This window comes from Acomys russatus, chromosome 11 (genome assembly GCF_903995435.1).
Source record: "Acomys russatus chromosome 11, mAcoRus1.1, whole genome shotgun sequence".
In the NCBI taxonomy this organism is placed as follows: domain Eukaryota; kingdom Metazoa; phylum Chordata; class Mammalia; order Rodentia; family Muridae; genus Acomys; species Acomys russatus.
The window spans coordinates 26,791,160-26,806,542 of record NC_067147.1 but is presented as its reverse complement, the minus strand read 5'-3'; the positions used below and the strand labels follow the sequence as shown (position 1 = coordinate 26,806,542).

The window sequence follows — 15,383 nt, the reverse complement described above, 5'->3', positions numbered from 1 at the left end:
TGTATGCATTTTCATTTCCTCAACTTTAAAAGAATGAGATTATAATTTAATTACAACATTTCTTCTTTCCCCATCCTCCCTCCTAACTCTCTCATCTACCCACCCCCACTTTATTTCAAGTTCATGGTCATTTCTTTATCACTAATTATTATTGCATGCATATATATGCATATACACATATATATGTATAAACACATATGATTCTAAGTATAAACTGGAGTATCTGTATGCATGTTCTCAGGGCTGACCACTTGGCACCAGAAAATCAATTTGCATGCTCTAAATGACTGTAATTTCTTACCTGGTATACCAGGTGTCCAGGAATATTTACACCCAGATCTGTGATAAATAGTACAGATGACAACAATGCTAGAAGCAGACATCACTACTCCAAACACTACTATGATAGTAGAAAAAGTACATATACTGATACCATAATTGTCAGTGTAGAAAGGATGTGGAAAATCAGTGTCATGTTTCTCAGTTACGTTACCTGTTCAAATTGTACTGGGAACCTCTTGATGTTCTCACTACATATTCACGTGTGAGCCTAAGACACATGTATTCTTTTTTCTAGTCAGCTAATAGTAGGCATAAAGTTATAATTCAAATGAAAATTTTTGTACCCCCAACATCTGGTTGTAATCATTGTTCTGAGACTCTCCTGTCTCAATGTTGTATAAACTCTGCTTTTCTGTTGTCCTGATATGCTAATAAATCAGCTTACAGCTAATTGCTGATGAGGGGAGAGAATAGGGCTGGACTTCTTGCCAGCCAGGGGAGGAGGAGTCGGAAGAGAAAGTAGGACACAGGCAGAGGTGCAGGAGAGATGAAGAAGATTCCGCGGAAGCAAAGAAAGAACTAAAAAGCAAGTTACTAGGAGGTTTTGGCAAAGATGGAGTCAGGATAATATAGAGGGTTAAAAACAGACTTTAACTGCTCAAGGTTGTGTTGTAAAGCTTCATAAACAAATACCGAAGAGTCTAAATTATTTGTCTGATAGCTGGGTTAAGAGAGAAATTAAGAGAAACAGAGTTTTATAAAAAATTAGCACAATAGCTGATCTTTTTCTTACACATCAGGAATCAGATTCAAATTCTATATGTAGGAGTAAGCAGGGGCTTATCATGATAGCACAGGATGCAATAGATGTTTAATTCTCACTGCTGATTTATAGTTTTTACACATAGCAATTGTGATTGAGGCTCCCGAGTCTCTCCAGTGCAAATGTTGTGCCAGAATGAACTATGGATCCCAGCAGCAGCTAGAGAGCAGCCTTCAGGAGTAATGAGAGAGAGTGTGACAGGAAAACAAGTTGGTTGCTAGTTAAAGAACCATGTCCACTGAATTTATATTGTTTAAACTTATTTTGTTTATTTTAAGTGTAAGTGATCTTCCTGCATTTATCTCTGTGTACCATTTACATGCATAATGCCCACAGAGACCAAAAAAGGGCATTGGTTCCCGTAGGACTGGAATTACAGATGGTAGTTAGCTACCATGTGGGCGCTGGACCTCAAATCTGGGTCCTCTTGAAGAGCAACAGATGTTGTTAATCTCTGAGACATCTCTCCAGCCCATCCATATTGTTTAATACAAATTTAGAGAGGCTTTGTGTTTTATTACAACAGCTAAACTGGATAAAGTAGATAATAAAAAGCAAACGGGGACAACATTGTCACCAAATTCAGAGTCATATAGCTCAATGCTCAAGCAGATGTCTAACAATGGTATTATGCCATATTACACATGAATGTTATCATCTTTCTAATTTCAGCATAGTACCACAGACAAACATTAGTCTAGCAGCATTTACCTTTACATACTAACTTAGCATGCCAAAGTATATGGAGATCAAATTATTAAGATACCTTGAAATGTCTCAGTAGTTACAGCCTATAGTGTTATGGAATATTTTAATTGGCTTCCTGAGATTGTTATTTAAGAATGTAAGTTTTCATACACTTACCAATCAGTCTTCTCTATATGACACTCAATTATTGTCTAGCTCAGAAGTTGAAACCCAAGATAGGACCAAAGTAATCTGCCTCATAAATATTTTTGCCAACAAAATGCCTAGATAAAATTCAACTAGTTTTGTGCTGTGAGTCTTATGGACCTATGATATGCCTGTGCCTAACTCACTGGATTATTGTGTGATAAACAAATGAATCTTTTGAAGAACTTGCCTTTTGGTACAGAGACTTCCTATTTGTTATACCTCGGGATTAATGTTTTAAGGAGCCTCGTTCAAGGTTATTACCTTTCTTTAAAAGTTATTCACAGAAGCAAATATTTTAACCAAAATTTATAAATGGAATTATACTGTCTTGCCCTAACTTGCTTAGCCAATCATTCCTGTCCTACCTCTCTCCCTCATGCTATCAGCCTTGTGCACAGTCTAGTTATGATTTGGACAGTGTTAAATTTTCCCTCTGCTTACTAAAACTTTTGATAGGCTTCTGTCTGTCAGCTGGTTATCTCCTTCATAAAACATTTCTTGTGCATGAATGCAAGGAAACTTCCAAGTGTAAATCTTTTGTTGTCAAGTAAGTCTTTAGTATTTTTCTTAGCTAGGGATTGCCCTTGTGTTCTTCAAACCACCCTTCCCTATGACAAATGACTGAGGGAACTAACACAGGGGGAATTTTGTTGTTGTTGTTGTTGATGGTGTTATCATGGATTCAAAGATCTCAGGACAAAGTTTGTTTCATTGCTCTGGTTCCCTGGTGAGACACAATGTGTGGAGGATAGGCTGTTCAGTTCACTGCAGTCAGGAAGCAGAGTGCTATGGGAAAAGGGGCCAGGACCAAGTCTTATTATTCAAAAGTATACAACTAGTATGCCCTTTCCTTCACCTAGACCTCAATTTTTACAGGTCTAGCACCTTTGGATTCATAAAAAATTTAAATTTATCAATGCATCCTATCAATTTTTTTTAAAAAGAGCCATCATGATGTAATGAAATCTGGGAAAACCCTCAAAGGCACACTTAGAAAGCATAAGTTACTATCTTTGTAGATGTGTCTCAACAGCAAGTTGATAACACTAACAGTGGTCACCTATTACTGGGGTCAGCCTTCTGATATGTGATCACTAAAGGGAGTGCATCTTTTCCCACTGCAAGTATGAGAATGGGAAAGCCTTTTTGGAAACTGCTGCTAAGCAACACATGTGTACTGATTGCATTGACTGACACCACCCATTAAAATTCATTCCCACTTGCTCACTAAAGAGCTAAAGATATTCTCTCTCTCTCTCTCTCTCTCTCTCTCTCTCTCTCTCTCTCTCTCTCTCTCTCTCTCTCTCTCATTATCTTAGTTGAGTTCAATTCTTTTATTCTATCCCATAGTTATGAATAGTCTCCTGTGTCTATCACTCATGGGATTTTTATTTGACACCTTTTCCTTTGCAGACATATTTGTATAGTATTAAGGAATTACTTAGTTTTATCTTATGGGTATGAACATTTTTTCTTGCATGTATGTTTGTACAACATGTATGAGTCTGTTCACCACAGATGCCAGATAAGAACATTAGGTCTCTTGGAACTGTAGTTACAGATGGTTACAAGCTGCTTTATGGGTGTTAAGTATCAAAATTAAGTCCTCTACAAGGGCAGTAAGTTATCTTCCCTTACATCTCTCCATTTTCCTGAGCTGTGTTTCTTATCCCTCATTTTGACCTAAGCAAGCAAAGCAATTCATCTGCTTTATGTATTCTAGAAGTATGTTCAAAATTAATCTGCTTAGGACATCTTTGGAAGAGATTGTAAAATTTCCTATATTCTTCCGTCAGTTTTTTTCTCTAACAGAAGCCTCACATATGTTTGTGAGTACATTTATTCATTTGAAGTAAATATTTTATTTTGTAAATTTTCTTATTGTTAAGTGTTCCAATGTATAAAGTTCTATACAATGAACTATAAGATGTAAAATGTGTTCTCTTTTAGGTTTCATGGCTTTACCAGACCTTGCTAATGAGTATAATTTATATTATGCATATTAGTTTTACAGTCACAGGTAAATGTAACTCTCACCTTCCTCATCAAAGATGCTTCTTTTTGCATAGGCTTGGGTTATTATAGATATCCACAACCTATTCAATTGAAGAGGATAAATGACAGTGGGGGGCTCAACCCCAGTTGATATATCTACAACACAGCCCACAACCCTTACATGTAAGATTTAGAAACCATCACTGAGGAAGTAACAGGAAGATTACAAAAAACAGAAAAGCAATTCTGCTGAGTGATGTGTCTTCTACATAGGTTAGAGAATGTATACTCCTGAAATCCCAACATTGCTGCTGCCTAAACAAGGCCTACCAATAAAAACACTAACTAATACGCCATCATGAATGGAAGAAATCTTACAAGGCCACTCCCTTAGATGAAGAACTACAGGCAAATTAATGAGGGGCGTTTCTTTCCCATAAAAAGGCCCTCAATTGTTTTTACAGTTCTAGAAGGTCATTCCTAAAAACATATAAAGAAGCCCCACTAAATGGTATCAACAGGTTTAATTTTCTACATTTATATATTATGTGTCTGTATACATGTAACAATAATAATTAAAGAAAAAGAGAGAGGGAGAAAGAGGGGTGAGAGAGGGGAATAGACAGAAAAAGAGAGACAGAAAGAGAAACAGAGATGGAGAGAGAGATAAAGACATAGAGATAGAGACAGAGACAGAGAGAGAAATGAAGAAGTTGATGATTGGGTGATTGGATGAACTAGGAGGATCTGCAGTAGAGAAACAAATATGGTCAAAGACACATAGTATGAAATTATTAAAGCACTAACAGAAGCATTTTTTTCAAATGTGGTAACATATGGAATACTAGAAAAGAGGCAGGAATTCTCTCAGTCATCTCTTTTCTCTCTCCTAATTGAAGACAGGTGCAGGGAGAGAGAGAGAGAGAGAGAGAGAGAGAGAGAGAGAGAGAGAGAGAGAGAGAGAGAGAGAGAGAGAGAGAGAGAGAGAGAGAGAGAGAGAGACACAGAGACACACAGAGAGAGTGAGAACTCACTTTATGCTTAAGTATCCATAATTTGAGCTTTGGAATTCCGAATGTTTTCTGTTTATTTATAAAATTTATATTCATTTTCAGATTTTTGCCATCCACATCCTCTTTGTTGGGATACTCCTAGTTTGCAGCATATTTAATGATGTAATATTAGCATTCCTTTAAGAATCACAAACTTCTCATCACAATATCTGTGCTTTAGTTTTGCTTCTAGAATACCAAGCCATAGCTAAGATGGGCTTAGAACTCTCTGCCTGGAACAGACTGGTCTCCAACCCGCCTGCCACCAATTCTCTTGCCTCACTTTCTAGAGTGCTAGGATTACATGTTTAAGCTACTATGCTGGCTTACAATGCCTATGCCATACAAATGGCATCATTCTGTGACTGGACATGTACCTGATTAATAACCTAGTGAAAATGTGATAGATATTATGATACATTGTTGTCATACCCTCACCATAGTTTTTTTTGGCTCTGTTTCTCTGCTTGATTTTCTTAGCTTTGTGTGTGTATGTATGTATGTGTGTGTGTGTGTGTGTGTGTGTGTGTGTGTCTGTTGGAGAACATAGACAATTTTTGTTATATTGAAGATAAATTTTTATTACATTTTTGGTTCTTGAGAATTTTCTACTTCTATACAATGAGATATGATCACACCAATGATTCATTTCCTCCCTCTAATGTCCTTTACGCCATATGCTTCCCAACACAGTCCTCTCCATACGTCATGGTGTGTGTGTGTGTGTGTGTGTGTGTGTGTGTGTGTGTGTGTGTGTGTGATGACACATTAAGTCACAATTTTGTTTTATTATTTTACTTAACCGTTGTTCTTATAGTAGTCTAAAATTGCTTATGTTTCATTAAGTTTCTTTAACCTACTTACACAGATTTTTTTCTTTTTCTTTTTCTTTCTCTTTTTTGTCTAAAGCATCTGAATACTTTGTTTGATTTTGATTCTCCCAAAGCAGCAGAGCAGCCGCAGCACACTGTGCTGAGGGTATGAGTTTGGGAGTCAGACCATCTTGTCTTTTGTTACTGCTTGAGTATTGATATTTCCACCCACACAGTGCAGTGTCTGATGCTCCCTGTCTCTCTGAAGTCATGATAGTGCCGACATCATGGGTGGTATGGCAATAAGATTACAGTCTGAGCTATCAGAAAGAGATCTTGGCATGGCTTAAGTGGTCCACAATGTTCCTGTTAAATTCACCCCAATGTCATTTCTCTTCTTATTTCCTCTCTTCATTCTTGGAAAAATTCTGCAGGTTTTTATCTCCTAATTCCATTTTCTCAAGTCAGTAACTCTCTCCAGTAAATCTTGTGTGCATTTTACCCAACTTGTACAATTTTAGTTTTATTGCAATCTTTTCCGATCTCACTTAGATGCTTTTTCATCTCTGCATATTGACTTTATGTCTCATCTTGTTTTGTTTTGTTTCCAAGCTGGCCTGCTCTTTCTGCATATCATTGTCCTATTGAATAACTTCCTGAAATTGATTTAATATGGCATTTCCCTTGCATCTGTAGTAAATTGTCTTGTAGAGTCTTCTTCTTTTCAAGATGATGTATGTTTCCTTTTCTCTCTTCGGATTTTTCATAAAGGTTTTATTGATGGTATGGCCATCAGCTTATACTATTTGTGTCCTGATAGATAAAGCCACGCCTATAGCAAATGCTTACTAACCACTTGGTGAGGCTCCTAGGCTCTGGAACATTTCTATACATATGCTGGTTTATAAACAAGTCCTTCATTAAATGTAAATCCAGAAGATAGTGTAGCATCTCCTAACTTAGGATATAAAACTGTATTCTTTATAGTTTTCTGAGGAATTAGTTAATTGTTCTAAAGAAGAGAAGGAGAAAATAAAATATAGAGCTGCAAATAGGTGCTATTAAAATATCATTCTGTATCTTTCTTAAAAAGTCTTTTGATTTTTAAAAATTCTATTTATTAAGAAAAGTCCTGTCTTACTTTAAAGTGCACATGGACTAATATTTCTGTGAAAGCTTTTCCCTAGCAATAGAGAGATATTGGATAAAAGATATACATTCCTTTTTCCCTTTAAGATTCTTCATCAAAGCTTTATTGTTGCTATGGTCTTCAATTTATACTATTTTGTATCTTAATAGGTAAAACTATGCCTATTCCAAGTACCTAGCAATCATGTGCTAATTGAATGCAGTTCTAGGATGACAGAAAGCCTATCTTATTTCCATGTTCTGGAAAAATCTCAGGATCCTGAGCTACCTGATGGTCGATTTATGATTTCCCAAGTGCCATGTCAGTAACCTGGGTTGGGCTCAGATGGGTTTTCCTCATCGTTTCTGACTCAATGAGGTATGCTGCTTTTGCTGACAGTCACTGGGTCTAATTGGCTAAGGACAATTCACTGCATCCTATTCCTTCTTTCACTGCACAGCAGCCTCACTGACAGTCATTTACACAGTGGTCAGTCTTAAGGGAATAAAGAAATCAGTTCTTAGTCCTAAATGGTACATTTATGACAACCCTTCAGGAGTCAGAAAACATCATGGAAGAGGGGACAGAAGAAAGATTGCAAGTATGAGAGGATAGAGAGAAGTGCTGAAAAACGCCTGCAGGCCATGATATGGCTGTTGTACCTATCCAGTCACTACTACTCTATATACTATCCCAAGTCCAGCCTAGGCTTGGGACCATCAGTGTTTTAGCACAGGTTGTGTTGGCTCCCATTTCTCCGAAACGTACTGCCAACAGTTAACTGTCACTGGAAGAAGAGGCATCATTTTTGTTGATGTTATAACCTCAGAAAGGTTGTGTGTATGCCAGCTTATAACCAAGCACTCATGCTCATGGGTGTAATCCTAATTAAGTTTGGCGGTTCAAAAATGAAACAAAGCAAAACAGGAACCAAAACAACAACAAAAAGACAAGCCAGGAGGGGGTAGGGTGATTATTGGAAACAAAAAAAGTTTCATCAAATAGAGAGGATAAATGGGAGGCCAAACCATCTGATTTTTTATTACGGATGTGTATAAAACTGTCAGGGAATAGGCCAGTCTTTAAAAAGCAGTGACAGCCTATAGCTCCTCTTGAGGCTTAGTTTTCCTGTTCTTTTGACAATTCTATCATGTGGCAGAAGCAGAAGCAAATCCCAAGGACACCTGGGTCAAGGGGCAAAGTGACAGAGCTCGCTTTTTGACTCGGAAGTCAAACTATTACGGCTTAGATTATAGACAGAGCTCATAGGCTGAGGGCATTCCACAACGAAGACTGCAACAATTAGTAGAAATAATTTTTATCATTTTGTTGTGGAAAAAAAAGAGACAATTTTCTCAGTTTAGATGTTCAAATTTGAGCCTTGATCACCAGTATGAATTGTAATTTTGTATACCTTATTACTGTATTAATTGCTGTCCAATATTGTAACCACATATCATTTATAGTCATAAAAATGTCATTGTACATTTTTCAATACCTGCTATTGCCTATGCTCTCATACACTACTGAAGAAATACGTGTTTACATAACAAATGGAAAGATGGAAAGAGAAGCCCAACAAAATATGGATGCACTGAGTCTGGGTCATCCTTGGCTCTATGGGACTTGATCAGAGATTCCCTTGACATTTCTGAAATACTCTGAGGTGACGTTAAGCAATCTTGACTTTAAATTGAGTCTCTTGACTTACTCCTGAACTTAATGGTTAAGATTAGAACATATCTAGAGAAAGTCTGGAGCAGATTCACAGCCTGGCATTCTTCAACAAACTTGCTTGGCCCAGATGGCAATCAGAAATTAATAAAGAAAATCCACATAAAATTACAAACAATACATTTCACAATACTAAATAGAAAAGACCAATATAATGAAATTATTAACCGTTTTCCTCATTATTTTTATTGCTTTTGAATGTCAATGAGACCTGTTTGACAATGCATTTCACATTTAAAAATACTATGCTAAAGATGTAAGGCATTTGTATACAAAGTGTTTAGAAAAGGGTGTGGCTTATAAGTAGGTATTTACCTAAAACCTACTTACTCCTCTCAGTGTTGCTTTGGTTGACATTTCCTGTAGTTAGCACTGTCAATTTTAGAGGGACTAAGATTCTCCTTACTTTTTCCTCTTCCTCTTTGTTTTCCTGGTTAATTATTTTAAGCCATTTACTTTTGAGTAGAAATAGGTTTTAGACTCATGTATTCATATAGGGGTTTTTTAAAACTAAAATTGTGGTATGTAATATTCATTTTTCCAGATATAATAAATATGTTAAGTTTTTGAGTGTTTATACTTAATTAGAGAACAACTACCATGGAGGTAGTAAAGTACTAAGATTACATTAGCTATTTCATTTTCTAATTTTATGTGTCAAAATTATAAACCTATAATACCCAGGTACTAAACAAACAGTTAATTCATTAATGTTTGGGTGTTTTGATTAAGAGATGAGTAGGTCCAGGTCAGTGTTAGCCCAAAAGAAATATCTAAACAACTGAGGTTTAAATGTGATGAGAAGTTAATGAATATTCCTTTTGAAAAGGTAAACAATAGTGGTTTTAGCTTACACAATAGCATTTTCAAAAAATGAGTACGTGATGTTTTACTAGTCAATCGAATTGTGACAAAATTCATGCTACCCCGAGGAAATGTCTTCCACAAAACTACTGTTCCACATCACAAAGCCATTACAAGTTTCGTTTGGTTTGATTTTAGAGACTGGGTATCATGTATCCCAGCCTGACCTTGAACTCCCTGCATAGTAGAGGCTAGCTTAAACTCCTGTGCAGGGTGCAAGTATTAAATGTGTGCATCACTATACTAACTTTTACAAAGTAGTTTTGAGATAGGATTATTGAATTGACGCTGTCTTAGGATATTGTATGCCAAGTCAGTCAAGGATAAGTAAAATAAAATATCACATATGTGGAGGTTAGATTTTTGGAAACTTTGCTCCTCTGGTACACAGCTGTGCATTCCTTAATGACCTAGGACTCTACAGTCACACCTATTAAAAGAGTTAGTTATCTCATTCTTTAAGCACATGAGCTAATACAAATGATAGAGCCTTGATAAAAAAAAAATTCACCAAATTAACCACAGTGTTCCCGAGAGAGTTCAGAAAAAAAAAAATGTTACAAAGAAAATCATAGCACACTGAAGCTATGACTGTCACTCTCCATGTTTGTTTTTTTCTTTTTAAGCTTGTTAATGCCCTGGATAGTCTGTTGAAGAAAGCAAGAAGAGATGGGCATCTTTACACACTGCCCAACTCAAGCATTCAATTTTCAAAATAATTACCTAGAAAATACTCATGGGGCCGCTGCAAATGAGGCACTATTTTGTATATGTAGCATATTTAATGTATGAAAAATAAAGACACTTAGTCAAATGAACAGGTTATTTTATATTCCAATAAATTTATTTATCCTATATTTTATTTTTTGACAAGAAATGGTGCATGAAATTAACACCACAATCCAGTACTCAGCGAGATTGAAAATGCTCCATCATAATGGGACCACTCTGCACTTGAGCAGCACCATATGTGGGAAACAGTTCAGAAATCTTCCTCCTTCACTGAAAGCTGATTCCCAAGTGGGCTGCGTGTGCCTCGCTCTGGTCGTTACTTCTGCCCCTCACGCTCACTCAGTCTGCTTCTCTAACTTCTTCCCTTCTCTTTCTCTCCTAGTATTCTGTCAGCCATGGCAAGTTTCTCTTCATTATTCTTTCCAACAACTACCATGAAGTCTAATTCCTACTCTCTTACGCATGGCATCACAGTAGGTTAGATCCCAGCAGAGAGATATTTAATGTGAGACATAAAATAAAACCATCCGTACAGACGTGGTTTTACGTAGACAATACTGCAACTGAAAAGACCTCAGAACTATGTACTTAAAGTAAATAAAGAATTTAAAACTTTGACTAAAATCTTAGATGTTTGGGATTAAAGACATGTATTAAGGGTGTGTCTGCATTCCAGCCAGATAATACTGTAATTCACGGCCTGTTTGTATTTCAGCCAGATCGCATAGACCTAGGAGGTCTTTGGATATGGTTCTTTGTGAGATCAGCCGTGTTTCTGGATTCAAATGCCTCCACACTTTTTATCCAAAGCAAGGAAACTCACATCATGGAAGTACTGAATGTAAATTCTTTGGCTTGAATAATGGGCAATGTAAGTATCCTACGTTACACTGGCCCTACACTCTTCACAGAGTTGCATGCAGTGCCTTAATTTAATTTGATTCTTGGGCAGAACTGCAGAGATATTCGGTTTCTATGTACCTCCTCAGAAAAGTTCTACTCACCAGCAAACAGTAAATGGAACAATACCTGTGTGTGCCCCCACATGCGTATTTTTTTAAATTTCAGTTTATTCCTAGTCTACTATATTCATTTCATGTCTTCAAGCACTATGGTAGCCTCCTTAAATTCTTCATCTATGCTATTTTTTCAAATGTTTCTCACTTAGGAACTATTTTATTATAATGAACATAATTATACAAAATATTTAGCTTACTATACTTTAAGTGATTTGTGCAACCACTTTGGACATCAATCTGGCACTTTTGCAAAAAATTGGGAATAGTTCTACCTCAAGACTTAGCTATACCACTCTTTATCATATATCCAAAAGATGCTCCACCATAAAACAAAGACATTTGCTCAACTATGTTCATAGAAACTTTATTCATAATAGAAAGACACTGGAAACAACCAAATGTCAACTGAAGAATGGATAAAGAAATGGTGGTACATTTACACAAAGGAATACTATTTAGCTATTAAAAACAAGGGGATCGTGAAATATACTAGTGAATGGATGGAACTAGAAAAGATAATTCTGAGTGAGGTAACCCAGACTCAGAAACACATAAGCAGATTTTAGCCATATAGTACAGAATAAACATAATAAAACTCACAGACCCAAAGAAGATAAGTAACAAGGAAGACCCAAGGGGAGATGCTTAAATATCACTCAGAAGGAGAAATAGAATAGACAGAGGTAATGACTGAAGACAGGGAACAAGGAGGAGAGAAAGTGCAGAGAGAAATGAGGGTGGAGATCAGACCTGGGGTGAGTGGGGCAGGAGCACAGATGCCTTGGACAGAGGCATCTCTGTGGTAAGCTGGAGAACTAAGACAAGGTAGGCTTCTGGGAGGATTTGAGGGTGACTCGCACTTGTTATCTTCAACATGAGATAATATGAATCTTTTTTTTTCATATTTGGATGCCATTTATTTTATTTCTGGCTTCCCTTTTCTTTCCTTTTTAATTTTTTCCTCTTCGTTGCTCCGGCTATAACTTGGACCACTGTACTGAATATGAATAACGAAAGTGGAAATTCCTGTTTTAATTTTTATTTAGAGGAAACAATTTCATGTTTTTATCATTTAATATGAAGTTACCTATGAGCATGTCATTCATGACCTTTGTCATACTCCCTGTTTCTAATGTCATTGTCTCATGAGTGCACAGTACTTTATTAAATTATTGAATACTTTGCTGTGTCTTTTGTGATAAACATGCTTATGGTTGTTCATTGGATTGATATGATATATTACAATTATTTATTTGTCCAACACACTATCAACACTCATTTTATTGCTATTTTAATGTACCTAGTATGTTTATTCACAGTCTTTTTAAAAGTTGATTTTTAACCCCAGTTTGGAGTTTAGTAAGAATTCTTTTCTTTCCATTTGGTATATTTTAGATTGAATTTTGATGATAAACACTTTCCCTTTATTTTACATAAGGCTATAAACCTATACTACCTCTAGTTATATTCTGGAACTGCTACATTGTCTTTAGTACATTTTATTTTATCTGCCTGTAGTGAAAAAGTGGGCCCAATAGCATAACAACCTGGAAGAATTATTGCTCCTGTCCTGGAGCTTAACGTATGACCTCATCATCTTATACATTTGTCCCTTCTTAACTGACTAAATACAAAATGATGGAACATGCACACAGAAACATGTGTATATAAGATTTGGTAATTAGGAAATGAAATAAGAGACATCTAAAAAGCATGATCATGTTGGCTACTATTTTCTTCCAGTGCGATATCTCCAATCCATGTATAATCTTCAGAACATCTCAGCCAATGTCCGTCATCACTGTGGTCATGCTTATGTCTTTGTCCTCCAAACTGGTAATAAGCAGTGAAATTTAAATTTTATTTTCTATTTTTAAATTCCACATTACTTTTTTGGAAAAATATAGGAGTATATAATTGGGAAGCATCCCCTTTAGTTCAAATGTACATCTATATAATCTGCAAAATAAATTAATTACTTTTTATAGTAACAGAAGTTAACTCCTGTTTTAAATTTTAGAGATTGTTTTCTTTGACATGTAATCATTTAGGTTTAATTTTCAATGTATGAGTGATACAATGCACAAGTCTACACAGAGACATCAAGACTTTGCTATTTTAATTATGAAGACCTTTCCATTTTTAATTTGAATTGTCTGCAGTTAGATAGAATCAGAGCCAACTACAAATACACATTAATATTCTTTGTTCAAAGCTTATTGCCCTAATAGATATTTTAATTGCATTACTACTAATTTTTTAATGAATTGTGGCTTCTTATCTTTCTAATAAAACATTACTTTTGAGAAATGTCTTTTCTGGGATAGTTAGGACAAGAACTCTTTTCCTGCAGGATGTTTCAAGGTTATCTCGCTTCTTTAGATACTCTGTGAACTTGTTTTGTGTTAACTTTCTGGTTGATGCTTTGATTATTACCAGGCTGATCCTGTGTTTTTGCCTAAGTGCTAAGTTTCCAAAAATACATATCTAAGCACTCTTACCAATGCGATTTTATACCTTTGAGATGTTTCCTGTAATTAGATGTAAGTCAAGTGTACCTCAGAAAGATAGTTCTTTCCCCTTATCATTTCTCTCTACAAAGTATAAAATGTATTATAATTTTTTACTTACTTATGTCCCTTGATTTCAATATTTTCACAAAATCATTTGCAATAAGTTTCAACTTTAATCTATGTAAAACGTTCATAAAATACACATTACATAATTATTTTAAGTAATCAAAATATTACTACCATTACTTTATATTATATTATTATTATTATTATTATTATTATTATTATTATTAGGAAGAACAAATGGAATATAATATTGGAATACTCAAAGAACTAAAGGAAATTATATTATAATTCAATTAAAGGAAAGAAAGGACTCTCTCCTCTAGCTAAGCAAGATACCAAGAGAGAGAAGACCAAGGGGAAGAAGGTGGTCCCAGCCCCCGCTGCCGTGAGGAAACATGAGGCCAAAAAGGTGGTTAATCCTTTGTTTGAGAAAAGGCCCAAGAACTTCAGCATCAATCAGGATATCCAACCCAAACGAGATCTCACACGCTTCGTCATCAGGCTGCAGCTGCAAACACCACTCTGTAAGTGGCTCAAAGTACCTCCTGCCATTAACCAATGCACCCAGGCGGTGGACCGGCAAACAGCTACCCAGTTGCTTAAGCTTGCCCACAAGTACAGGCCAGAGACAAAGCAGGAGAAGAAGCGAAGCCTGCTGGCCCGTGCGGAGAAGAAAGCTGCTGGGAAAGAGGACTTCCTAAATAAGAGGCCACCTGTCCTTCGAGCAGGAGTCAATACAGTCACCACTTTGGTGGAGAACAAGAAGGCTCAGCTCGTGGTGATTGCCTACGATGTAGTCCTCACTGAGCTGGTGGTTTTCCTACCTGCCCTGTGTTGATGGAGTTCCCTACTGCATCCTCAAGGGAAAGGCCAGGCTGGGGAGGCTGGTCCACAGGAAGACTCGCACCACTGTTGCCTTCACACTGGTTAACTCGGAAGATAAGGGAGCTCTGGCTAAGCTGGTGAAAGCTATTAGGACCAATTACAATGACAGATACGATGAGATCCACCGCTACTGGGGAGGCAACTTCCTGGGTCCTAAACCTGCAGCTCGCATTGCCAAGCTGGAAAAGGCAAAGGCTAAAGAACTCGCCACTAAACTGGGTTAAATGTACACTGATAAGCTTTCTGTATACAAATATAATTACAAAACTAAAAACAGTAAAGGAAAGGAAAGGGCAAGGCAAAACACGTAACAACGCAAAATCCAAAAGGCACCAATGGGTTAATATTTGTGTGAGTGTGTGTGTGTGCCTTGGAGTGAGAAAACAAAATCTGTTTGTGAAAATAATTCTCCATTGGGAAGGAATGCAGGCAGTCAGAGACTGTGACAATAATACACTAACCTGTGACCTAGCTTGTGCCTGTAAACTACCAGAGACTTCGGAGAATGAAACAGGGGAGAGTGAGTGTAAATATCTGCCTGGGCAGCAGAATGACACCATGCCTAATAGCAAGTGTAGGC

The 15,383-nt window shown here is 36.6% G+C and overlaps 1 pseudogene; it reads left to right on the top strand.

Annotated features, from left to right (window-relative positions):
* Positions 1-11,067: 11,067 nt before the first annotated feature.
* LOC127195326 (60S ribosomal protein L7a-like) lies at positions 11,068-15,027 on the top strand (annotated as a pseudogene).
* Positions 15,028-15,383: the final 356 nt, after the last annotated feature.